We start from the raw sequence: 27,395 nt of genomic DNA on the forward strand, positions 1-27,395 counted from the left end.
GTCTACCTTTAGTTATAATTATAAGATTAATAGATAGAATTTATCATACATAATAAAAATAAGGATAAGAGTAGATGTCAGTTAATCCAATGTGCATTAATAATCCCAGATATACAGTTCTTTTGCTCTAAGAAATTTGTATATATGTATACATATGTATATATTCAACTCATAATGGAAACCTGTTCTTTATATATGCACATATATATATCCCATTTCTCCATATAGAAAAAATGTGAGCACAAAATCTATGAAGTACTAGTCAAATTAAACATGTCCATATATTAAGGGTAAATAAAAAACCCCTTTTTTTTAAATCTATCATATAAATTCAGTGATTACAGAAAAAAACCCATAATATTATTTTGTAGACGAATAATTCTAAAAATAGAGAGTAATGCTCATTGATGGAAAAATGTGCATAGACGATTTAATGACAATACTCATGTACACATAGACAAAATCTCAACCAAAAGAAATCCTCCTCTCCATTATAGTATCAAGTGGAAGAACTAACATGATCGCATGAGAGAGGAGAGGGTTAGTTATATTCAATATCAGGCATTATATTATACGTCAAAAAAATGCAGATCGCATCAATCAAAAAGCACATATTGCCATCCTTAATTACAATATCTTTCTATGTATATGTCATATGTGTCCAAATATATCTACTATCAAAAAATGAATCGTAGGTCAGAGCGATAGTTAAACCCGTTAGGGTATCTTGAATCTATTGAGTAATCTGAGTGATTGGCTGGATCACCAGATCCAACCATTAATGAAACGTACCGTAGGTTAAATTAGAGATACCAAAAGTCTATTACAAAATTTAGAGAAAATTCCTTGGACTGACGACTCCTATTTGGTAATGAGTGATGTCGTTTCACTATACCCTAGTATTCCACATAGAGAGGCCATCCAAGCCCTTTATTTTCATCTTGAGAAATACAGTCAATTAGAGGATGTGTTTAAGGAATTTATCCTCATGGTGACAGGTTTTTTATTAACCCACAATTTCTTTGAATTCAACGGTGATTTTTATCTCCAGGTAGCCGGATGCCCGATGGGGGCAAGTTTCTCTTGTGCTTTAGCGAATATTTACATGGCCTACTGGGAGGAGCAGTATATTTATACAGACAGCAATCCCTTTATGGATACATTGGTCTGGTATGCTAGGTACATAGACGACCAGATATTAATCTGCAAAACAGGCCAATTTAATACCCTCCAGGAGGCCATGGGAATCATTAATACATATTTTGATAATAACACTCTTAACCTAAAATTTAAAATGAATTTATACATGGAAACAGCTCCCTTCTTGGACATCCTGCTATCTGGAGATTCAATCACCAGCTCCATTCATTCCACCTTATATAGAAAGCCCATCAGTGGGAATTCTTCCCTTCATGCAACCAGCTGTCACACACCCCACACTTTGAAAAACTTACCTGTGGGGGAACTTCTACGAGCTAAACGCTTGTGTTCTTCTGATGCTGCCTACCATAATGAAGCTGCTTGCATTAAGGGGAGACTTAGCAAGAGAGGCTACTCGGATTCAATTTTAAAGAGGGCATCCTCTATTGTTGCAAATCGAACTAGGACCACATTATTGAAGGATCGCCCCACACCCCCTAAAACTAATGATCGTGTAACATTTTCTACACCTTTCAGCACAGATTTTTTTCAGATCAAACAAGCTATACTATGTTTTGTTCCCTTACTATGTCAAGATGTCACTTTAAATCTTATTCTCCAATCAGGAATTAATATAGTAGCCAGGAAGGCTTGTACTATAGGGAACTTGGTTGCGCCCAGTAGATATGCTCCTAGGAAATCTGGAAGATCAAATAAAAACTGGCTTAGTATCCAAGGTTCCTATAAATGCGGATCTAACCGATGTGGGCTCTGTAGATTTATGCTAAACAATAAATCCCTTTTAGGAAATAATGGAGAGAATTTTGAAATTAGATCCTTCATCAACTATTCCTCCACGCATATAATCTATGTAGCAACATGTACTTCATGCTGTAAAAATTACGTAGGTTGTACTTCCCGAGCTCTAAGGACTAGGATCTCAGAGCACATTTGTATCCCCTCAGCTGCCCAGGATAAAACCTCTTTGAGTTACGTTACACTAGTCAGAAAACGCTCCCTATCAGGGTTAACCAGGCACTACATCGAGTGTTATGCAGCGGATTTTTCAACACTAAGGATCACAGGTATAGAGTATGTTCCTAGACCTCCACGTGGAGGTGACTGGTTCAAAGCCTTGCTATTGGCAGAAGCTAAGTGGATTTTAAAGTTAGATTCAAGATACCCTAACGGGTTTAACTATCGCTCTGACCTACGATTCATTTTTTGATAGTAGATATATTTGGACACATATGACATATACATAGAAAGATATTGTAATTAAGGATGGCAATATGTGCTTTTTGATTGATGCGATCTGCATTTTTTTGACGTATAATATAATGCCTGATATTGAATATAACTAACCCTCTCCTCTCTCATGCGATCATGTTAGTTCTTCCACTTGATACTATAATGGAGAGGAGGATTTCTTTTGGTTGAGATTTTGTCTATGTGTACATGAGTATTGTCATTAAATCGTCTATGCACATTTTTCCATCAATGAGCATTACTCTCTATTTTTAGAATTATTCGTCTACAAAATAATATTATGGTTTTTTTTCTGTAATCACTGAATTTATATGATAGATTTAAAAAAAGGGTTTTTTTATTTACCCTTAATATATGGACATGTTTAATTTGACTAGTACTTCATAGATTTTGTGCTCACATTTTTTCTATATGGAGAAATAGGATATATATGTGCATATATAAAGAACAGGTTTCCATTATGAGTTGAATATATACATATGTATACATATATACAAATTTCTTAGAGCAAAAGAACTGTATATCTGGTATTATTAATGTACATTGGATTAACTGACATCTACTCTTATCCTTATTTTTATTATGTATGATAAATTCTATCTATTAATCTTATAATTATAACTAAAGGTAGACATTATAGGTCCTAACACTCACCTGTTTTTTGCATGTAATTAGCATACTCTTACCCCTCCCTCTTACCCACTCGATAGATTAGTCTATTTCAGTAGCTCTGCAGTGTTCATGAGACACTTATGATTAAGGACTCTTTTGTTTTTAATAATAGTCCGAAACGCGTAAAGTTATAATGATCCTTACTTTTACCATCTAAGTGGATACTCGGTCTTCACGATGCTTTTAACGATGTCTTAATAAAGTCTTGGATGTTTTAACATAAGGAGAATTTGTGCCGGATCGCCCTCTTTTTTCATTTCCACGTTACAAAATATGCAGTAGCCTAGATCCTTATTGGGCGAGTACAAAGTCAGTGCTCTTTTAAAGGATTTCTGCCTGCAGTGTAATACTACATCACTGGCTTTGAAGGCTATGTCCACCTTCCCTAACTATTCTATTTTTCTAATAGTAAAGAATTCCGACACTCAAGAACAAAAGGAATATTTGAAGGTGATTGGTGCTTTAATGCGATATATCCAACAGATAATGTGCAATAATAGTGACGTTTCGGTCAATAACATGACCTTTATCATGACCTTTATCAAACTTACACAGCGTTGGTGGTATAGGGAAATTTATGGTATGCAGTGCTATTGCAAAGTGACCTTGTCACTGGGAAGGAGCCCTTTTGCCCCATTAAATAAAATAAAAAAAATACTCATATTTGGTATTGGTCAATTCAAAAATGTCCAATCTATGAGAATGTAACGGGTCTTGGCAAAAAAAAAATACCGTACATTCTTGGTATCTACGAACTCGTAATGATCTGGAAAATCATATTTCAGGTCAGTTTTACCATATAGTAAACATGGTAAGTAAAAAAAATAAATAAATTGTGGAATTGCACTTTTTTGCTATTTCACTTCATTTGGAATTTTTTTCTTGTTTTCCAGTACACTATATGGTAAAATGAATGGTTTCTTTCAGAAGTACAACTCGTCCCGCAAAAAAGAGCCCTCATACTGCTATTCCGAAGGAAAAATCAAAAAGTTATAGCTCTTAGAAGAACTGGAGGAAAAACAAAAATGAAAAACGGAAAATCGCCGGGTTGTGAAGAGGTTAATAATATATTACAAAGGTATCACAAAACTGTTCTATATTTTATTCCTGTGTATATAAATAAGTGTCTATGTAGTTGAGTGCTTTCCTGATCTCACAATGTTATACTGAGGAAAGCCTCATTTCAATGTGGCTATTATTACTTTCTATGTACTAAAATTAGCAAACAACCAGGTTCATCCCAAGGTTTCAAATAATTTATAAAAAAAATAGTGAACTCTTAACACGGATAATCACTTTAAACAACATTGAAGTATTACTGTCAGCTAATGTCTTACTGTATGGCTGAACACAAGGTTTGTTTCTCTAGTCCTGCATAAACAAACCCCATCAAACCATGTGTTGCCTCACTCACTGTCACTCAGCCCTGTCATGGATATATGCCCAGATTTAGCCTCTTCACCATGCCAATGACATCAGTCTGCTCTGTAATCTTTCCATGTGCTGCTCTGCAGGAGCAGTTATAAATAAACCTTCTAGGCAAACATGCTTAAAGCACCACTCCAAGCATTTTTTTTTTATTATTTCACCGCTGGAGTGGTGCTTCTAATCTTAGTCCCCTGCCTCATGTATTATACTCTCCCTCTGGCATCTTAATCTTTTATCAGTGCTGCTCCTATCAGTCTCCAGCAGTTTGTGACCTGCCGGCTGTTTTAGGCTATGTGCGCACGTTGCGTCGTGTCATTGCAGAAAATTCTGCAGTGATTTGACAGCTCATGTGCACTTCAAATCGCTGCAGAAACACTGCATAATGGATGCAATGTGTCTGCAGAATAGATGCCGATTTCATGCGCTCTGGATGCTGCCTCTCCCATAGACAGAGTGGGAGCTGCATCCAAAGCGCACAAAATAATTCCCATGCTGAAGAGATTTTGTCAAATTTTTTACACTCAAATCGCTGTGTTCAATAAAGCAACGTGCGCAAGGATTATGCACAATCTTCATAGATTGTGCTGGGGACACAGGACGCATGCATTTACACTGCAGTGATAGACGCAGCGTAAATACATGCAATACGCACACGTGCGCACATAGCCTTAGTGTTTCATGGAGCGAGCCGAAAGTCACAACTGAATGAGGGTCTATGAGTGCCTTTTTCTAGTGCTAATAGACTTGTATTGAGAGCTTGTGATGTAACTTCTGAATTCTGGCCAGTCAGAAGTTGCGATCACAATATTGTGCAGCAGGACAGGAGCAGTGTTGATAAAACGTGAATTATAAGAGTAGGGGTATGGATATTAGATTAAGGCACTGCTCCAGCTCTGAAAAAAATACAAGACAGCAGTAGTGCTTTAAAAAAAAAGAGGTAAGGAATTGCAAGTACCTAATACACAGTAATCTTTATGAGCTACTATAACTAAAAGTCAGTACACAAATGACTGCTGGGTTTAAACAATTGGTTCACATTTTCTGCTCATTACCATCTTGTCTTTGGATGGCATAATCATGACATTTATCTGCTTTTTTGACCTATTACAGTTCACTTTACAATCTTGGGATTAGTTGTAAGGAAGGGCACATGCATATTTACATGTGGAATTTATGACACAGATTTTTCCACTATGATGCCATCTGGTATTTTCGTTAATGACCCTCATGCAGCTTATAATTCATACACAACACCTCTCTTAGGGATAGAGCAATGTTTTTCTCCAGCTATTGGTAATGACAATGACAGGGACCTTTTTAATTTAGTTTCGGGGAAAGAAGGAAGCCTGTGATTTGTTTCATGAAGAGAGAAAACGGCCACAGACACAGTCAGATATAAAAATAGACACTGAAGCTGCTGCCATCTGCTAGACACCCGACACTGCACAAGGCTTCCACTTCTTCTTTTGCTTGCTTCAGGGCACCCATATTTATGCTAGTTCCCTCAACTTTAAGACCAGAATTTGGGGGACTGTAGCATATGAGCCTCTAACCTTGAAGGCGCTAAACATTCTTTGAAGAAACTGGGAAGTCATGAGGACTTGGTAATAATTTATATAAGGTAAGACCTTCAAGTCACAAAATATTTATAATATTATGTGTTTTTGACCATAACAAAAGCAGTCATATGCTTTTCATGCTTTTTTTTGTTTTGTTTTTTTCATTTATGTTAATAGTAGACAAATGAATAAATTGAGAAATAAATATAACTGAGACCCTAAATCTACTATGTTTTGACATCAATAAAAAAAAGGTACAATAAAATGAATATTAGTATTGGTACTTTGTGGCTTAGAAAATGTACTTCCTAAATGCTGATTTGTCCAAAAGAAAAATAGTAATGAAACTTAATGAAAAAGTATGAAATGATTCCTTTATGAGCTGTATATTATCCCCTCTATTAAGCTAATTCTGCATTTATAAAATGTAATAGTGGTATGAGATATGATTTGAGTTGTTTTTATTAGAATACTGGTTGTATACGTACTACAAAGTATATTGTATGTACTGTATTGTGTATATACTGTATATAACCATAGTCATAGTTTTATATCAGGTTTTAATAATCACGAAAATATATTTATGCTTATGAAATTAATACTGAGCAGGCTGAGTTTGAGCAAACAACTATTGTCTTTTTTGGCCATAATACTATAGTCAATGTTAGGCTTTGATCACAAACTGGGGTATAATATCAGTCCGATTTTCTTTCATACAGTTGGATGAGTGACGTTTTCTTGATATTCTATATGTCATGTGAGTGCCTACGCAAGTGTGCAATTTTTATTTTGACTAGCATCTGTATGATATACATATGTCATCTATATGTGAAGCGATTCTTTTTTCTTAGCAGATATTAATGAACATTAATTTACAAGACAATTTACAGTGCTTTATGCAACAGAATGGTATTTGTCATGTATCCGTAATAATTGGACAGCATACGAATGGTCCAGATTACTCCAAATTTTTTTTCTTGCAGCCATTGCATTGGCGAGTCTCGGATATTTTACCATACAAAGCATGCTACAATTTGTTCCTCAGGCCTCAAACAGCTGTGGAAAAATTCACATTACAGCACTGCCTTATTAACATTGGTGCTTAACTTGGTGATTAATTGGTGATTAACTTGATGTATTTATACACAGGTGTGAATGAACAATTAATAATTCTGACCTCTCCACTAGACAAAAAAATATGGAGAAACTTTGCTGTTGTTTTTTGTTATGACATATCCACTGGTAGACTTGAATAGTACACATGTGAGGGTCATATCATGTGAGAGACATGGAAAGCTCAGCCACACAAAGGAGCTGTAATATTACATATTATCATTTTGTAAGTATTAGGTAATATTGATTGAATGTATATTATTGGCTGTCCTTATAGTATTTAACATCAATTTATCTATTACCATATAAAGATTCAGAATTAAGCTAGATTTGTATACAAGCATATACAGTGGGGAATAAAGTATTTAGTCAGTCCACCAATCCCCCACTTAAAAAGATGAGAGAGGCCTGTAATTGAAATCATAGGTAGACCACAACTATGAGAGACAAAATGAGAAAACAAATCCAGAAAATCACCTTGTCTGATTTGGCAAGATTTTATTTGCAAATATGGTGGAAAATAAGTATTTGGTCAATAACAAAAGTTCATCTCAATATTTTGTTATATATCCTTTGTTGGCAATGACAGAGGTCAAACGTTTTCTGTAATTGTTCTGTTAGCCCATTCCTCCATGCAGATCTCCTCTAGAGCAATAATGTTTTCAGCCTGTCACTGGGCAACATGGACTTTCAACTCCCTCCAAAGGTTTTCTATAGAGTTGAGATCTGGAGACTGGCTAGGCCACTCCAGAACCTTCATATGCCTCTTACAAAGCCACTCCTTCATTGCCCTGGCAGTGTGCTTGGGATCATTATCATGCTGAAAGACCCAGCAACGTTTCATCTTCAATGCCCTTGCTGATGGCAGGAGGTTTGCACTTAAAATCTCACGATACATAGCCCCATTCATTCTTTCATGTACACGGATCAGTCATCCTGGTCACTTTGCAGAGAAACAGCCCCAAAGCATGATGCTACCACCCTTATGCTTCACAGTATGTATTGTGTTCTTTGGATGCAACTCAGTATTCTGTCTCCTCCAAACATGACGAGTTGTGATTCTACCAAACAGTTCTACTTTGATTTCATCAGACCATATGACATTCTCCCAATACTCTTCTGGATAATCCAAATGCTCTCTAGCAAACTTCAGATGGGCCCGTACATGTACTGGCTTAAGCAGGGGGAACACGTCTGGCACTGCAGGATCTGAGTCCCTGGCAGCATAGTGTGTTACTAATGGTCATTCACAAGGTCCCCCCATGTGGTTCTGGGATATTTGCTCACCATCTTGTGATCATTTTGACCCCATGGGGTGAGATCTTGCATGGAGCCCCAGATCGAGGGAGATTATCAGTTGTCTTGTATGTCTTCCATTTTCTTATTATTGCTCCCACAGTTGGTTTCATCACACCAAGCTGCTTGCCTATTGCAGTTTCAGTCTTCCAAACCTGGTGCATGGCTACAATTTTGTTTCTGGTATCCTTCAACAGCTCTTTGGTATTCACCATAGTGGAGTTTGGAGTGTGACTGAGGTTGTGGACAGGTGTCTTTTATACTGATAAGTTTAAACAGGTGCCATTACTACAGGTAAGGAGTGGAGGACAGAGAAGTCTCTTAAAGAAGATGTTACAGGCCTGTGAGAGCCAGAAATCTTGCATGTTTTTAGTTGACTAAATACTTATTTTTCCCCATAATTAGCAGATAAAATCTTGTCAAATCAGACAAGGTGATTTTCTGGATTTGTTTTCTCATTTTGCCTCTCATAGTTGTGGTCGACTTGTGATGTCAATTACAGGCCTTTCTCATCTTTTTAAGTGGGAGAACTTGCACAATTGGTGGCTGACTAAATACTTTTTCCCCCACTGTATATAGCCACATGAGAGGTAGAGGTAGGCATGGGAGGCAAATTTAAATAAAACGTCTGGGCTGACTACTAGTGCCAATATCCAGCAACTTTGTACAGCTATTGAAGTGGATTTGACCAAGAGTGGACAGGTCTCAATCAACAACCTGACATTTCTATGCAAATGAGGTGTCTTGTACTGCGTGAGGCAAATGGTGATCACACAAGATACTGATTAATTTTTTATACCCCCCTCCTTCCAGGCTACCTAAGTGTAAAACTGCACATTTTAGAGTGGTCTTTTTTGGGTGTGGATGGATTATGCTGGCAAAGAGGAAATGCCCACTAACACAGATTTAGATAAATTTGTGAACAATATTTGAGAGAAAAAGACCTTCTGTGTACATTGAAAAAGTCCTAAAACTTAGAGCTCAGTTCATAAAAAATGGGAGCTGTTGTGAATGTCAGTTATGCTTTTGCTGTTGTGAGGCTCCCTCTTGTGGCCAGGAATGGTTTGGACAGAGACCAGGTGTGTTGAGCAATGGGCGTTTCCATTGTTAACTCTTTGCCTATTTAAACCCTGGTCTGCTAGCAGGCTATGCCGGATGTCAGTTGTTCTTTGTTCACCAGCCTGCTTCATCCTGCTCCAGACCACATTTACCCCAGATAAGTGCTTGCCTCTTTATTTGTTGTTTTGTTCTTTTTCCTCTTATTTGAGTTTGTCATTTGCTGTGGTTTTTTGTCATTTTATTTGCATGCAGGGATCTTCCCTCTCAGTTGCTTAGCTGGGAAGCTCCCTGCAGCTATGTTTGGAGTATTGCTCCTATAAGTCCATATGTTTGTTGCTTCTTGAATTTGTATGGTTCCTACTTTCTGTTCATTGGTATAACAAGAGCACCTGGTATAGGACGGAGTTCAGATCTAGTGATCTGAGGGCCTTTTGTACTATCAGGTTTTTGGATTTTTGTAGGGTTTTTCTCTGGCCACCATCAGTCCCTTTCCTATCCTGTCCTATTTAGTCAGTAGGGCCTCACCTTTTGCTAATCCTATCATCTATCTGTGTATTGTGTTTTCCTATATCACCGCAGTCTTTGAATATGGGGTGCTTGCTATTCTTTATCTATTTTCTGAGGCAGAGAGATTCATCTTTCCTTCCTTTAGGATAGCTAGTTCTCTGGCTGGGTTCGCGGTGCACAGGATGGTAGTTCACCCCTCGGCTACTTCTAGTGTTGAGTTGATGGTTAGTAAGGGGATGGCGGCCAAATTAGTTGCCAATGCTCTTGTCACCTTTTACCAATGATTTATGGTGGTCTTCCATGGTTCCGGATCATAACAGGGAGCAAAAACAAGTGTTCTGTTGTTCAACCCATGGGTGTATGTGTGTGTGTATATACACAATATGACAATATATATATATTGTCATAATCCAGGACCAGTATTCTCCACTCCAGAGTTTCACAGACCTGGCCTGGTCATGTCAGGTGTTAGCTGCCATCAGCCTCATTCTGGTTTCAGGAGACATGACTCCAGAATGTCTGACTAAAGGCCTTACTATAAACCAACCGAACCCCACCCACTAGGATTCTTATATAGAACAAACACAAATACTGCGTGACATTGGATATAAAGGCCACAGCAGCCCCATTTATTAATAACAAAACATAAACAATAAATATAACATTTCAAATCTTCGTTGAAGAACACCCAAAGGGGGGGTAACTGAAGGTTGACAAAAACTGTTCAGTGCAACATCGGCCGACCTCTTGCCCTCAGCCGCACCACACCGACTCGAGAGCACCTGGCCAGATGTTGCCCACCCCATGTCCCACTGAGACTCAACCCAGCAAGGACTCGTCTCACCAAACACTTGCACCACTAGAGGTAACCCGCTCCTGCACTGGGTTCCGTCCTCTCTTCTGTGCAACCCTCACCTTCAGACACCCCCATCCTTTCTGCCACCGCGAGTGTTCATGATCCCTTGTGCACGCGAGTCCTCTCACAATGCCAAAGCTTTTTCTACCCCATCCATAAGCCCTAAGGCCCAGATATCACTGCCGACCAAATTCAGATGGACACCGTCCCGACGCAAAAATTCATCATACGGAGATTCCAACTCCTGGTGCCAAACCGCGACACCCCCCACACAAGAAACAAAATGCGCGACTTCGCGGTTAACCCTAACTCGCGCTCTGTTGACACCCTCGACCGATCTGGCACGTTGCCATACCCGCCATGCAACAATGTCGGACCACACAATCACTAGACCCGGGTGGGATGACAGGAGCCGAAGGCAGTCATACTTTATGTCCTGAATCAGGTCCCTAGTAGAGATGAGCCACCCCCCTAGAGTTCAAGTTCGGTTCGGTTCATCGAACGGTGCCCCATTCGACGAGCCGTTCGACGAGCTGTTCGACGAGCCATTCGAATCCTATTGAAAACAATGGGAGGCAATCACAAACACATAAAAACACATTATAAATGTACACATACAGTTAATAAACATTGCCATAACACTTACCGGTCCCCGCGATGCGTCCTGCACTCTGTCTCCCGCCGCTTTTCCATCGGTAATCGCTGTGTCCTCCCGGTAACCAGCAGTGAGACAGGACCTATCGTGACGTCAAAATAACCATGTGACCAGTCACGTGTTTATTATCTCATTGGCTACTGACTGGTCACATGGCTAGACGTCATGTCCTGTCCTAGGTCCTGTCAGTGCATCTCTCCAGTACGCGGTGATCGTTCGTGTATCTCCGTGTACCGGCGACATGATCTGGCACACGGTCGGGTTCCCGGTCTGCTTCCCCTTTCCGTTTCTAACCGGCTGCCACAGCCGGTTAATAATGGAGATCACTGTTGCTATAGCAACGCGCCTGTCAGTGGTGACGTCACCGCTTACAGGCAGCAGCTCCTTCTCACTCCCGTAGTGAAAAGGCTGCATGGGAAGCAGCGTCCTTCCTCACATGCAGCGCTGTTGATGTAGCAGAGCTGCATGTGTTGAAGGAGAAAGAAGACAGAAGAGCAGGATCGTGGAGGGATAAGAGGGAGTAATAAACATGGAGTCTCTAAGTGTGTCTGTGTATTTATTTCTATTAAAGTATTTTTTCTCTGTGTGGTGTCTTTTTTTAACCCTTTATGGGAGATTCTTAATGGCCGGGTCAAACTTGCCTGACATTAAGAATCTCTGGCTTAATACTAGCTAGTAAAACAAAGCTGGTATTAACTCATGATTACCCAGCAAGGCACCGGGCTGCAGGGCTGATGGAAGAGTTGGATATAGCGCCAGATGATGGCGCTTCTGTGAGAGCGCCATTTTCTGGGGCGGCTGCGGACTCCAATTCGCAGCAGAGGCGCCCAGAAACCTAGGGCTAACCTGTGCTGCAGATTCCAATCCCCAGCTGTCTAGTTGTACCCGGCTGGAGACAAAAATGGGGCGAAGCCACATCATTTGTTTTTTTAATTATTTCATGAAATAAGTGAAATAATTAAAAAAAGGGCTTCCCTATATATTTAGTTCCCAGCCGGGTACAAATAGGCAGCTGGGGGTTGGGGGCAGCCCGTACCTGCCTGCTGTACCTGGCTAGCATAAAAAAATATGGAAAAGCTCACGTCATTTTTTTTTGTTTGTTTTTTGGCAAAAAAAATAAAAAATGCTTCCCTGGATTTTCCATTGCCAGTGAAGGTAACACCAAGCAGTGGGGGTTAGCAGCTAGTAGCTGCTTGTATTACCCTTAGCTAGCAATACACAAAATGCAGCAGGAGCCCATATATTTTTTTTAATTATTTATTTAAATAACTTGACTTATTTCTTCCGAAGACAATACTAAGGACCAGGGGGCATTCACTGCGAGTGGAAGAAAAGCAATTCCGACAGCTAAATAGGAAAGGGTTCTTTACTGTTAGAGCAGTCAGACTGTGGAATGCCCTACCACAAGAGGTAGTAATGGCAGATACTATAACAGCTTTCAAAAAAGGGCTGGATAATTTCCTCAGTACACACAACATTGTTGGTTATAAATGACTTTGTGACCAAATGTAGAACTGGTGGAGGAAGGTTGAACTGCATGGACCTAGGTCTTTTTTCAACCTTAGTAACTATGTAACTAGAAACAAAATGGGCTTCCCTGTATTTTGATTGCCTGACATGACAGTGCTGTATTAAATCATTAAAAAAATAATGTAGCGCCCCGCGGTATTTTTGATTCTCAGCGCAGATAAAGCAGATAGCTATGGCTTGCCACCCCCATCTGCCTGCCGTTACCTTGGCTGGCAATCAAAATACAGTGAAGCCCATTAATTTTTTTATTTAAAAAAATAGTTAAAAAAAAATGATTGTGGGTCCCCCCATTTTTGATAGCCAGCTATGGTAAAGCAGAAGGCTGTACCCTGAAAACCACAGCTGGCAGCTTTACCGTGGTTGGGGATCCAATGTGGAGGTCACCCCAGGCTCTTTTTTTATAATTATTTTATAAATATTAATAATTACAAAAAAAAAGTAGGGTCCCCCCCAAATTGGATCACCAGCCAAGGTAAAATGGACAGCTGTGGTCTGGTATTCTCAGAGTGGGAAGATCCATAGTTATTGGGCCTTCACAGCCTAAAAAAAGCAGGCCGCAGGCGCCCCAGAAGAGGCGCATCCACTAAATGCGCCAACCCTGGCGCTTCACCCCAGCTCATCCCGTGCCCTGGTTCAGTGGCAAACGGGGTAATAAATGGGGTGCATACTAGATATAAGGTCACCTGACATCAAGCCCAGCAGTTTGTGATTTCATGGCGTCTATCAGATACCCGACATCACAAACTGTCAGTATTAACAAAAAAATAGACAACAAAAAAAATATATTTGAAAAAACACTCCCCAAAACATTCCCTCTTTCACCAATTTATTGTAAGGAAAAAAATAAGGGGGTCCCACAATGACTCTGGACCATCTAGAATATGGGGGGACACGCTCAGGGAACGTATCCCCCATTTTCTAGGAGAGCAGACCCTCCATGTGGGGAGTGTGGGTGCAATGAATCTGCACCCACTCTCCCCGGGTCCACAGCAGCAGAGTCCATGTCGTAACTGTTGCTATCAAAGCTGCAATGCCCTGCTCATGAGGTAAGGGCATGCCTAATCGGGAGAACTATTATACATTTCCAAATATTGATATTATTGCTATTCCACCTACTGTATATTGGGGATAGCATCTTGGAGATGGAATACCCCTTTAAGTCCAGTTATCCAGCTGAATGAATACTAAACAACAGAGCTCGCTATTTAGACATGTTTTCTTGTGGCGTATAATGCACTCTCATGTTTGGTAGTCGTTCAGCAGGGCAACAGAAATAGCAAATACCTCCATTTGGAAATGTACTCTAGCTCTCCTGATTAACTATGTTCCTTACCTCATGAGCAGGGCATTGCAGTAGCTTAAAGATGCTTGGTTACCACCACTCACTGTGTCTGAACACAGGAAGCTGAGCTGACAGCCGCTCTGTGCATACGGCAATGTCTATTGTGAAGGAGGGGGCCGCGGGGGATCAATGCTGCACAGATACCGTGGGACACCGGGGAACACCGGTGGGGTTATAGGCGGTGACCTGGCAGGGCCTGGGGGGGATTTTTCTGTTGCATGTGTCATGGCACATGCAACAGAAATCAGAGGAGTAGGGTGAATGTGGCCGGCGCGCTGCTGTGCGCGCGGCCATCTTGGATTTCCAGGAGGGGGTCAGGAAGGGGGGCACTTTGGCGACACCGGGGGACCAGAGGGGACCGGGGAGGAGATTTATCTCCCATCTGACATGTTTGTTCATGCCACATGGGAGATAAATCATTTTTTACCGGCGCTATCATTTACTTTAACGTGATCATCGGTATACGGTGTATACCTGTGATCACGTGAGCGGGGACCGGAAAAACCGGCCTGAATCATGATCTCCAGGGTCTCAGCTACCCCTGAAACCCCGGAGATTTTCTGACGCTGGTGGGCGCTATTCACTTATTTCTGCCTGCTGTTTATAAACGGCAGATCAGAATAAGGCTGCATTCACACGACCGATCCGTTTTTGCGGTCCACAAAAAACGGTTCGTATTTTTCACGGGTGCATCCGTTTCCGTTCCGTATACGGTCCGTATGTCATCTGTTTGTCATCTGTGTGCCTTCCGTTTTTTTTGCGTACTGCAAAAAAACTGAAGGAGGGAAAATACATAAATTTACCCAGGATCCATAGCTTCAACCTACATGAGGTGGTCAAATGTTCACTCCAGTGCTATTTTCTACTGCTTTTCACAGCGTAGAACACTCTGGTGATTTTCCTGTGTTTGTACACTTCATATCAGTCTTTTCTGTCATTATAATGGCAGAAAGACACATCATGTCCCACTCTCCTGCATTTTGTAATTTTGCACCCTTTGGTGCCTTTCATGTGAAAAAATAAATACATTTAAAAAAAAAATGACGTAGGGTTCCCCCTATATTTGATAGCCAGCTAGGGTAAAGCAGATGGCTGCAGCCTGCAGACCACAGCTGGCAGCTTTACCTTGGCTGGTAATCCAAAACTGAGGGCACTCCATGCTGTTATTTTAAATTAAATAAATAATTAAAAAAAAAAAAAAAAACAAAAGCGGACAGCTGAGGTCTTATATTCTCAGACTAGGGAGGTCCATGGTTATTGGACTCTCCCCAGCCTAAAAATAGCAGGCCGCAGCCGCCCCAGAAGTGGCGCATCCATTAGATGCTCCAATCCTGGTGCTTCGCCCCAGCTCATCCCGTGTCCTGGTGCGGTGGCAAACGGGGTAATATATGGGGTTTATACCAGATGTGTAATGTCACCTGGCATCAAGCCCTGGGGTTCGTGATCTCAGGTGTCCATCAGATACCCGACATCCCCAACCCAGTCAGTAATAAAAAAAAAAAAAAAATGGATGACAGACACATTTTAATTTGAAAAAAGACTCCTCAACACATTCCCTCTTTCACCAATTTATTAGAAAGAAAAACAAATCCAGGTCTGCTGTAATCCAAGTTCCCATGACGATCCATACCATAGTCAATGTCCCAGTCAATGAAGAACAGAATGTTTCCCATTGGCTGGGAGAGCAATGCAGTGACCTGAGCTAACACCAATAGGTCAGCCCAGGTCACTGCAGGGCATGACAACTGTTGCTGTCAGGAGCGAGGTACATTACCTGCGGTGACAATCTCCTGCACTGCTGATAGCAAAGCTGTCACTGACTTCAATGACCGCCACCTTCACAGCCAAGTATCGCGGGAGCCTGTGACGTCACCGCTAGTCACAGTCTTGGGTCGGCAGCGAGAGGAGGAGATGTGACATGCGGCGGCCATGGAGGACAGTAACAGTGCTGAGGTTGGGAGGACGGGACTTCATCACTGCAGGTAAGCCGAGCAGGGTAATGAGTGCGGAGTGCGAGGTGGGTGAAGCTAAGCGGGGTAATGTGTGTGAGGTGGATGGAGCCAAGCGATGCAATGTGTGCGGAGTGCAAAGTGGGTGGAGCCTAGCAGGGTAATGTGTGCGGAGTGCGAAGTGGGTGGAGCCAAGCGGGGTAATGTATGCAGAGTGCGAAGTGGGTGGAGCCAAGCAGGGTAATGTGTGCAGAGTGTGATGTGGGTGGAGCCAAGTGGTGCCATGTGTGCGGAGTGCGAGTTGGGTGGAACCAAGCAGGGTAATGTGTGCGGAGTGCGAGGTGGGTGGAGCCAAGCGGGGTAATGTGTGCAGAGTGCGAGGTGGGTGGAGCTGAGTGGGGCCATGTGTGCAGGCGGCGGAGTGCGAGGTGGGTGGAGCTGAGCGGGGCCATGTGTGCAGGCGGCGGAGTGCGAGGTGGGTGGAGCCTAGCGGTGCCATGTGTGCAGGCGGCGGAGTGCGAGGTGGGTGGAGCCTAGCGGGGCCATGTGTGCAGGCGGCGGAGTGTGAGGTGGGTGGAGCCTAGCGGGGCCATGTGTGCAGGCGGTGGAGTGTGAGGTGGGTGGAGCCTAGTGGGGCCATGTGTGCAGGCGGCGGAGTGCAAGGTGGGTGGAGCCTAGCAGGGCCATGTGGTGCTTAGGACATCAGTGCCGGGGACTGCATGGCTGGGACAGGTGAGTGTGAGTGTGTGTATACATGCCGAGTGCAGGAGGGGGCGGAGCCGAGCGGCAAAGTGTCGGCTCCCTGCACACGTAACCAGGTTAAATATCGGGTTACTAACCAAAGCGCTTTGCTTGGATACCCGATATTTGCATTGGTTACCAGCTTACTGCAGGCTGCCAGCGATGGCTCCCTGCACACTGTAGCTGTAAAAAGCCCTGCTTTTGGTGATCGAACCGTTCTCGAACGTAACTCGTACTGTCGAGCTTTTAACAAAAAGCTTGAGTTCGATCTCGAGCACCCCCAAAATCACTCGAACATGAAATTGGCGAACCTCGAACATCGCTCATCTCTAGTCCCTAGACGCCCGAAGACTCAAGTCGTTCCCACCCGCGTGTAGCATCAACACATCTGGTGGTCTGTCCAACTCCGAATGATAGCGCCAGGTAGGCAAAACTTCGCTCCACATCATGCCTCTAACACCGATCCATCGCACCGTCGCCTTATCTTTGGGGACCGCCAACTGACGGCCATTAGGTCTATTGCCCGCACCAAAGCGCCCCAGTAGACATATGAGTGACCTAGCACCAGCACCAACAATGGTAAACCTAGGAGACAAAAGGTGACATGTGGGGGGGGCATGGGGGAGGGAAATGGTAATCAGGACCATGCAAAAATTCAACCAGAGACCCTCCCCAACCCTGAACATCTTACAACAGGGCAGGCCGAACGTAAGATTTATACCTAGCTGATTCCCAGCGTCCAATCTTGCGGATAGCCTGTGCTCTCAGGCCCCAACAAGCCGCCATTCCAGAAGGAATGGGATGCGAACTCTGCCTCGTTGAGACCGCAACACTGCAGGCACCTCCGGAAGATGCAGACAAACTGGTATCCGGACAAGACTGGCCTGTCTTGATGAGACAAAAAGGACCCCGCGAGGGTTCCCCTCACCTCCAGAAACGATGATGCCTGTCTAACTGGACACTCCACTAAACGTGGTACACCCCACAGTTCCATCACCCGGCCTCGACCCAACTGATCCGTTTTGGACCGTTTCAAACAACACCATACCGCATCCACCCCACATTCCACATCCTTCAACAACAAACCTCCGTGACTCTTTGAGTTCCTACTAACCAGCTCACTAATCCTAAAAGCACCAAAGAAGGCCAAACCAAATGCGGGCCCAAACAAACGACATTCATAATCCGAAAAACACATCTCAGGCAATACCGAAGCAAATTACCCAGCAGTTCAAAAGACACAGGGCGCCTAAGGTCCTGACGCGCCCCTGTCTTACGGTAGCCCTTCAACACCTGACGCACCATGAAATCTTTAGTGACGTCCTTCCAGCCCAGCAATTGCCACCGACTTTTGAATCAATTCCCAGGCTGGTCGCAAACCAGGTCCCACAACCAGATGGGCCATACGGTCTCCTGCTGCTTCGCATCCGGCGCCAGCACTTGAAAACGGTTGCACTGGAATCGAGATAAAGCGTCAGCCACGGAATTCATTACCCCCGGCACATGTACTACACAAATCCACAGATTAAGCTCCAAACATTGCAACACCAAATGCCTCAAAAGATCCACCACCGGAGGGGAATCCGCTGTCAGCTTATTGACACACTGAACTACCCCCAAGTTGTCACACAAAAAACGCACCTTTCTGTCTCTCAAGTCTTGTCCCCAAACCTCTACAGCCACAACAATAGGAAAAAGTTCCAAGGCCAGATTCCTAGTCAAACCAGAAACCCACCAAGATTCAGGCCACTTGCCGACACACCATCTTCCCCCAAAATATGCCCCAAAGCCACTGGACCCAGCCGCGTCCGTATAAAGGAACAACTCCTCATTTGACACCACTTCCCGAATCCACAAGGACCGGCCGTTATACATCTGTAAAAAATGGGACCACACTCTAAGGTCTGCCTTGTGCTCGGCCTTCAGACGTATAAAGTGCAAAGGGTGTGACACGCCAGCAGTGGCTTGGGCCAAACGACGAGAAAAGACTCTTCCCATCGGCAAAATCTTACAAGCAAAATTAAGCTTTCCCAGAAGGGACTGCAAATCCCGCAAGCGAAGTTTTTTGGCTTCCAAAGCCCTTTGAACACAAGACCTTAAATGCAACAACTTGTCCTCCAGCAAGCGGCACTCCATGGCAACCATATCCAACTCAATTCCCAAAAACTTCAAAACTGTAACCGGACTCTCCGTCTTCTCAGGTGCCAACGGAACACCAAGGCGGCGAGCAACCTGCTCCACTGTCCGAAGCAAAAGGGCACACTGCGAAGATCCTGCAGGCCCCATACACAAAAAAATCATCCAAGTAATGCAGCACTGAATCCAAGCCCGCCTCCTCCTTAATTACCTACTCCAAAAAACAACTAAACTTCTCACAATAGGAACATGAAATTGAACAGCCCATAGGCAGACAACAATCTACGTAAAACGTGTTCTCCCACCAACACCCCAAAAGGTGAAAACTGTCTGGGTGTACAGGTAAAAGGTGGAAGGTGGCCTCAACATCCGTCTTCGCCAAAAGTAAACCCCGTCCCAACTTCCTAAGCCATTCCACCGCCCTATCAAAACGAACATACGATACTGATACTAACTTAGGATCAATACCGTCATTCACCGACCTACCAGTAGGATAGGACAAATGGTGAATAAGCCGAAACTTATTAGGTTTCTTTTTTGGAACCAAGCCCAACGGGGGCACCACCAAGTCAGGCAATGGAGGAGCATCAAATGGCCCTGCCATCCATCCTAATTCCACCTCCTTGTGCAACTTCTCTGAAATGATCTCTCCATGTAAGAGAGTCAACTGCAAATTCTTCAAACGAAGCTCGCCAGGCTCAACAACTAACAGTATTTTAAAACCAAAACTAAATCCCTCCCGCAACAATTCTGCTGGCTCCTGATCTGGGTATCTACTTAAAAATGGCACCATCCGATCTACACTCACCGGGGTCCTCTCTTTTTGCCAAAGACCTTGCGGCCTTCCCTTTTCCTTTCCTAAAGCACTTGAGGTAGATATGGTTGCTGCCACAGCCCAAACACTCCTGCTTGAACCGGCAGCTGGACCCAAATCGGCATTCCTTTTCATTGAACTGCCAACAGACGCCTTTTTTGGGCCCCGTGGAGGCGACAAATGACCCGCCGCTGGAACTCCCTGGAAAGGACTGCGAGCTGTATCCATAAGCTAATGTCTTTGTGACCCACCGCAGACTGGGTCTAACCGCTTTCCGCTGACGAAACTGCTCATCATAACGTAGCCAAGCAGTCCCCCCATAAGTCCTGTACGTTTCACTTATTGAGTCCAGATAACAAAACAGAGCCCAACAATTGTCCAGAGCCTTTTCCCCTACCACGCTGGCCAATATCACAAATGCTTGTAACCAATTATGGAAAGTGCGAGGAATTAGGCGATAACGCTGCCGCTCCTCCTCATCTTTTCTACTCTCATCCGGTTTAACCCGATCAAGGTTAAACTTCTCCAAAGGAAGCAAAGAAAATATTTCCATGTACTCGTCTCTCCATATTTTCTCCCTAACCTCCTGTTTCAAATACACCCCCAACGGCTCATCGAATCATACATACACCTCCCCTCTCGCCTTGTCGTCCAACCGGACTGCATCTACCGTAGCCGCTGACAAGGTCACTGGAGCCGCCACGCCCGGCACACTAACACCACTTCCACTAGCTACTGCACCAGCTGTGGAGCCCAAGTTATCCTGTACCGCCACGCCAGACGCACCCTGACAAACCGTGCTAGGGCCCCCCACGGGGTAAAATAAATTCCTAACTAACCGCAACAATTCAGACGCCAGACTGCCGTCACCAGGCACCACATTCAGACCCTGCCCATTCGGGCCACCAGCCAAACCAACCATACCACATTCAAACCCTGCACGCCACTCATCCCACCAGACTCACCACCAACCGCAAAACCAGACACACTAGTAATAGGGAAAAAAACGTGGTCTTACGAGGCTGACTCCGGGAGGGGCCCAAAACAGCCGTCACGTGACCTCCGCGTCGCGCTCCATCCGATTCGTCGCTGCCAGTGATGTCGTCCGCGATGTCGTCCTCTGCGATGTCGTCCTCCTCACTGGAGCCTGGTCCAGGGAGCCCAGTGTCCGGCAGGCTCGACCTGTAACCTGATCCGCCAGAAAATTCAAGGGCATGTGGTGCCATCCCCGGCGCACCATGCGCTGACCATCCTTGTGTACTTCTTGGGGCATGCCTGAAGGCGTCCCCGCGCGATCCTTCTGCCCCCGATGCCGCCATGCTGTCCTCCACACTCCTCCCCCGCCGGCCTGACCCTGCTGCTCCAGGCCGCCTCCTGACCACTGTTGCTGTTGCCGCTGCCACCAGAGCCCTATGCTCCTGCACAGGCCCCGCCCGCCCACCCTCTGAAGGCCACCGCACTTCAGCCTATCCGCCAGCAGCTGTTGCTGCTGCGGGGTGACGCACTGACACTTCCAGGTCAGCTGACACCAGTGCCGAGGCACGTGACCGCGTCGCCAGACCACGTGACCATCCCGGGTCATTTAGCCGCGACGCGTGAGTCACCACTTCGTGCCGCGACCCGGAAGTGGACGAGGGGCTGGCCACGTCACTCACCGCCCGCTACCTTGCTGCCTGCGGCCCGACTTTCTCTTCAGGCCCCGCGATACCATCTCTTCTGGCTCCGCTGCCGCCGCCGCTGCCGGCGGTCTTCTGCTGGGGCTCCTCCTCCGTGGTGTAATCTCCGGGCTGAGATGCACAGGAAGCCGAGATCTTCGTTGCCGCTTCGGAGGCAGAGAGGTCCCATCTTCCGCTCCACCGCCGCCGTCACCGGACCATCGCTGCAGCAGCTCTTCCATCCACTGCTGGCCATGCTGCTCCACCATCTTCTTCATCTTTTTCACAAGGGCCTCCATTTGGTGATGTGAGAGGCTGGGGAACCTCCATCATGACGTCCTTGTACAGATCTTTGTGTCCTTCTAAATACTCCCAGTCCTCCATGGCGAAACGATTCAGGACGCCGTCCAAGGTAAGAATGCCCACCCTCACCCCTGACCTGACCTATATACGACCCCTCTCTAGCACCACCCCCTGACCAATCAAACTGACCCCCTTGATCCTAACTGACTCCCAAATTCCTCCCCTAGCTTTCTCACACAGCCTGCAATTTACACTTAATTCTATTAACAACCCTATGGCCTTGCATCCCTCCTAGTCATGCTGCCCTCCCTTAAGCCCCTTTGTGGCAGCAGTCCGGGCTATTCCTCTATATATGGTCTCTGAAGCTGCATTCCTGTGCTGGTTATAGTTTTTCTCTGCAGTCTGTGACTTGCTCTGGTGAGAATTCCTGTTTGATCTGACTCTTTGTTACCGTGCACTGACCTGTACTCTCCCCCGTTCATCTCTGTTGTTTGTATTTCCCTCTGCATACCTGATCTCCCGGCTTCTGACTCGGTTCTGTTTTCTGGCTTGATTTTTATCCTCCCTTTGCTTTGACTTGACTCTCCTGGCTATAGCCTGACTGTTTGACTACTCTATTGTCCCCTGGTGGTTTGAATGTTAACTGCTTGCTGAAGTTACTCAGCTATACTTCAGCTGCTTTTCTGTTACAATGTTACTTTGAAGCTCATTTACTACTCTGCTGCCACCTAGTGAGGAATACGCTGTACTACGTGTCACTTGCAATTTGTACAGCGTGACATTTTAACTAGCCCGTACTTTTACTTTTGTTATGGACCCTTTACGTGCACTTGCGGATCAGATGTCAGAATTAACGCAGATGACGCAGGATCTGTCCATGGAACATAGAACTCTTGCCGCTGCCCATAATCAGCTTCAGGGGGAGCTTACGGCTGTGGCAAAAACCCTTCAGGAGGCCATGACCCAGGCAATACATATGGATTAGAAGTTGCGAGAGTGAGAGATCACCCTGCAAGAGACTCCATTTTGTCCTGTCATGTCTGAGGTTGTTCCACATCCTGAACCCATGGTGGTTGGTGCAATTGATTCCAAGGAGAAAGAGAGGAGACAGCGATGGGAAAGTGGACTGTCCCATTTGCCCTCCAACCACAAAGCCACTGGGAAAATGACTAAGTCTTGGTGATAGTCGAGGAGGTCATCCAGACTCTCAGGTACCTTTTTCCTCATTTCAAAAGATTCTGTTGGAGATGAAACTCTATATGGGAAACTGTTGCCTCTCTGCCTCTGCTTTTGTGGACTGTGGATCCTCCATGAACATCATTGATTCTAGTCTGGTGTCCAAAGCTAAGATAGGGACAGTAAGGGTACTGTCACACTTTAGCGACGCTCCAGTGATCCCACCAGCGATCTGACCTGGTCAGGATCGCTGGTGTGTCGCTACATGGTTGCTGGTGAGCTGTCAATCTGGTAAATCTCACCAGCGACCAGTGACCATCCCCCAGCCAGCAGCGACGCGTGGAAGCGACGCTGCACTTGGTAACTAAGGTAAATATCGGGTAACCAAGCTTGGTTTCCCGATATTTACCTTGGTTACCAGCGCACACCGCTTAGCGCTTGCTCCCTGCACTCCTAGCCAGAGTACACATCAGGTTAATAAGCAAACCGCTTTGCTTATTTACCCGATGTGTAGTCTGGCTACGTGTGCAAGAAGCAGGGAGCCGGCACTGGCAGGCTGAGAGCGGCAGACGCTGTAACCAAGGTAAATATCGGCTAACCAAGCTAAGTGCTTCCCTTGGTTACCCGATATTTACCTTGGTTACAGCCTCCGCAGAAGCCGGCTCCCTGCTTCCTGCAAATTCAGATCGTTGCTCTCTCACTGTCAAACACAGCAATGTGTGCTTCACAGCGGGAGAGCAATATCCAAAAAATGAACCAGAGCTGTGTGTAACGAGCAGCGATCTCACAGCAGGGGCCAGATGGCTGCTCAGTGTCACACACAGCAAGATCGCTAATGAGGTCACTGGTGCGTCACAAAAACCGTGACTCAGCAGCGATCTCGATAGCGATCCCGCTATGTGAGAAGTACCCCTTAGGGGTGCTTCACACATAGCGAGATCGCTACCGAAATCGCTGCTACGTCACTGTTTTGGTGACGCAACAGTGACCTCATTAGCGATCTCGCTGTGTGTGACACTGAGCAGCGATCTGGCCCCTGCTGCGAGATCCCTGCTCGTTACACACAGCCCTGGTTCGTGTTCTTCAAAGGCGCTCTCCCGCTGTGACACACAGATCGCTGTGTGTGACAGCGAGAGACCGACGAAATGAAGCGAGCAGGGAGCAGGAGCCGGCATCTGGCAGCTACGGTAAGCTGTAACCAGGGTAATCATCGGGTAACCAAGGTGGTTACCCGATATTTACCTTAGTTATTCATATATTTTTCTGTTGTGTGTTTTGGGTGAATTTAGGTCCTAGCATGGATTACCGTGTTCGGGATGCAAATTGGGCGACGCAGGTCACAGATGTGTTTGGTGAAAGAGGTGGTCAACCTGATCCTTCACCCCCTGTACAGCACCGTGAGCTACAAGTGAAATTGAAAAATTTTTTATTTAAACGCACCAAGGCTTGGTGGAATAAGGCTTCGCTGGAACAATATTTGGCCAGGGATATTATCCCAAGAGGGCTAAGGGTCCAAATATTTCCTGCTTTTTCAATAGAAGATGACCTGTTTAAAACAAGGTGGGAGGAAGCATGCAAGTCATGCTCTCGCACCATGTTGGAGCTGCTTATCGGCTTTGACAAGAAAAGAATAGATGAATTAGAGAGTGAGATTGAAAAAATCAATGTTGAGCTCAAACAAAATCTATCAGAAACTTGCCTTGCAGAATTTGACAAAGAATTAGTCAAGGAATTCGAAGAATGGGAGGCGGATATTAAACAGAAAAAATCACAAAAATTTAAACGTGATGTTACTGATTACCAACAAAATAACGTCTTCAAATGGCATCATGACAAAGGTTCAAAATCAGGATCAGTAAATCGGTCAAAATCCCACTCAACTATTGAATCAATTTCATCTGGTGAAGGATCATCTCATTCCTATTCATCAAGTGGAGCCCGTGGGGGTTATAATTTTCGCGCCAACAGGGTTGAGACTAGGAATTTTGCAAAAAAGAAAAAACAACGTCTGGATACAATGGTGAAGAAAACTTCCACCCAGGGGGATGCCCTAAAGGTAATTAATCTTACCGATGTAGAATTGACTACTGATCAAATGGAGGTTTTACAATTGGGACTCTCCTTTTCGCCAGTGGCGGATTTTGATGTCTTCACTGCCATCAAGGATTTAAATCTATTCAGTCGGAAATTGTTATATAAAAAATATTTTTCTAAAAAAGAGATGAGTGCATACTCAGATTTATCTGCAGACGAGATTGAGGCAGTGAAGGCCTTAGAATCGCTACTGGCGGAACAGGAGGATCCTGGTATGGCTATCTTTCCCTCATTTATTAAAAAAAAGTCTACCGCATTTCCTCCCTTGTCAGCCTGTCCTGCAATTGATTTATTTACTAAGTTGGTTACTCAGGAATTTCGACGTCTGCCTCGCAGACGTACACATGATAATCTTAACCACAGACAACGTGTGGCATTGAGAGAAATTAAAAACATGGATGACTTGGTGGTGAAACAGGCTGACAAGGGGGGAAATGTGGTCCTTTGGTCAAAAGCCAAATATGAAGCAGAGGCATTCAGGCAACTGAATGACACTGCTTGTTATACGAAATTGGAGGGCAGTCCCCTTAGGAAATATCAGGGGGAATTATATGACCTGCTTCATTTGGCTTTCCTCAAGAACATCATACCAAAAAATGTTTTTGAGGGTTTAATAATTGAATATCCAGTCATTCCTACTATTTATTTTTTGCCAAAGGTGCATAAGAGTCTAGAATGCCCTCCGGGAAGACCGATAGTCTCTGGGAATAACAGCCTGTGTGAACCTGCTTGTAGGTTCCTTGACTATTATTTGAAGCCATTAGTCAATACCCTTCCTTCATATATTCAGGATTCAACGGAATTTTTGAATCGTTTGGAAGGCATTGTCTTTGAAACTGATGTAGTCATGGTCACCGCGGATGTTGAGTCGTTGTATACATCTATAGCCCATAATGATGGCATCAGGGCTGTTGACTTCTTTTTAAGAACTACGAATTTGGATGTCCAGCTCATTGATCTTCTCCTGCTTTTATTAAAATTTATTCTTTTTCATAATTTCTTTTTATTTAAGGGCTGCTTCTATCTCCAAGAGAGAGGAGTTGCGATGGGGGCGTCTTGTGCGCCCTCATACGCGAACCTCTTTCTTGGATTTTGGGAGCGGTCCATTATTTTTCCTGAGTTTGAGGTGGGCGCAGTCCATATGTGGCTGCGTTTCATCGATGATATTTTTTTGATTTGGCAGGGGGAGATCAATCAGCTGGACATCTTTATGCAACGGCTCAACAATAACAATAACAACATTCATCTCACTTATGTCTACAGTAGTGAGAAGATTGACTATTTGGATGTGCGGGTTCTCAGAGGGTCGGACGGATTCTTGTGCACCGATATATTTAGAAAGGATACGGCGGTCAATTCGATTCTGAGCGCGAAGTCATCACATCCTAAACAGGTAATCAAATCAATCCCCACGGGGCAATTTTTGCGGGCCCGTCGTGTGTGTTCCAGCGATTCCTTGTTCGAACGGCAATCTTTGGATCTTAAGAGGCGGTTTAGGGCTCGCCATTATCAGGAACAAACCATCCAGTCTGGCTATGATAGGGCTAAAAAGACTCCACGTGACGTCTTATTAAGACAGGTGAAGAAAAATGATAATGGGGGAGTAACCCGATTCATCACCCCTTACCATGCACAATGGAGGGAAATGTCCGAGATTGTCAATAGACATTGGTCAATACTTTTAACTGACAATGATCTAGCCAGCATCCTAACCTCCCATCCAGCAATAACACCCAAGAGGGCTAAAACCCTAAAAGATCAGATTGTGAGGAGTCACTATGCCCCTAAAGTGGAGAGGAATCCTTTTTGCACTAATAAAGGTCCAAGGTGGGGCTCACGGTCATGTGGTGATTGTGGAGCCTGCCCCCAAATTGACCGTGTGGAAGAATTTTGGGACTCGTCTCATGAAAATACATACAAAATTGTACATTTCATCAATTGTCGAACCTCCTGGTTGGTTTACTGGGCCACTTGTCCCTGTGGACTAATCTATGTTGGTTTGACTACCCGTGAGTTCCGGGTACGTATTCTGGAGCATATCCGGGATATAAAAAATGCTGCAAAGATCAATAAACCTGAAGAAATTTGTCTGTTAAAAAAT

At 44.5% G+C, this 27,395-nt stretch overlaps 1 protein-coding gene across 1 annotated transcript in view; it reads left to right on the top strand.

Annotated features, from left to right (window-relative positions):
• The first annotated feature begins 5,804 nt into the window (after positions 1-5,804).
• The window catches only part of C5H10orf71 (chromosome 5 C10orf71 homolog), a 715,842-nt gene continuing 694,251 nt past the window's right edge, over positions 5,805-27,395 (top strand). The window contains exon 1 of the mRNA XM_075349117.1: positions 5,805-6,130. The gene's annotated coding sequence lies outside the window, so the exon portion shown is untranslated. The remainder of the gene's footprint in view (positions 6,131-27,395) is intronic.

This window comes from Anomaloglossus baeobatrachus, chromosome 5 (assembly GCF_048569485.1).
Source record: "Anomaloglossus baeobatrachus isolate aAnoBae1 chromosome 5, aAnoBae1.hap1, whole genome shotgun sequence".
In the NCBI taxonomy this organism is placed as follows: domain Eukaryota; kingdom Metazoa; phylum Chordata; class Amphibia; order Anura; family Aromobatidae; genus Anomaloglossus; species Anomaloglossus baeobatrachus.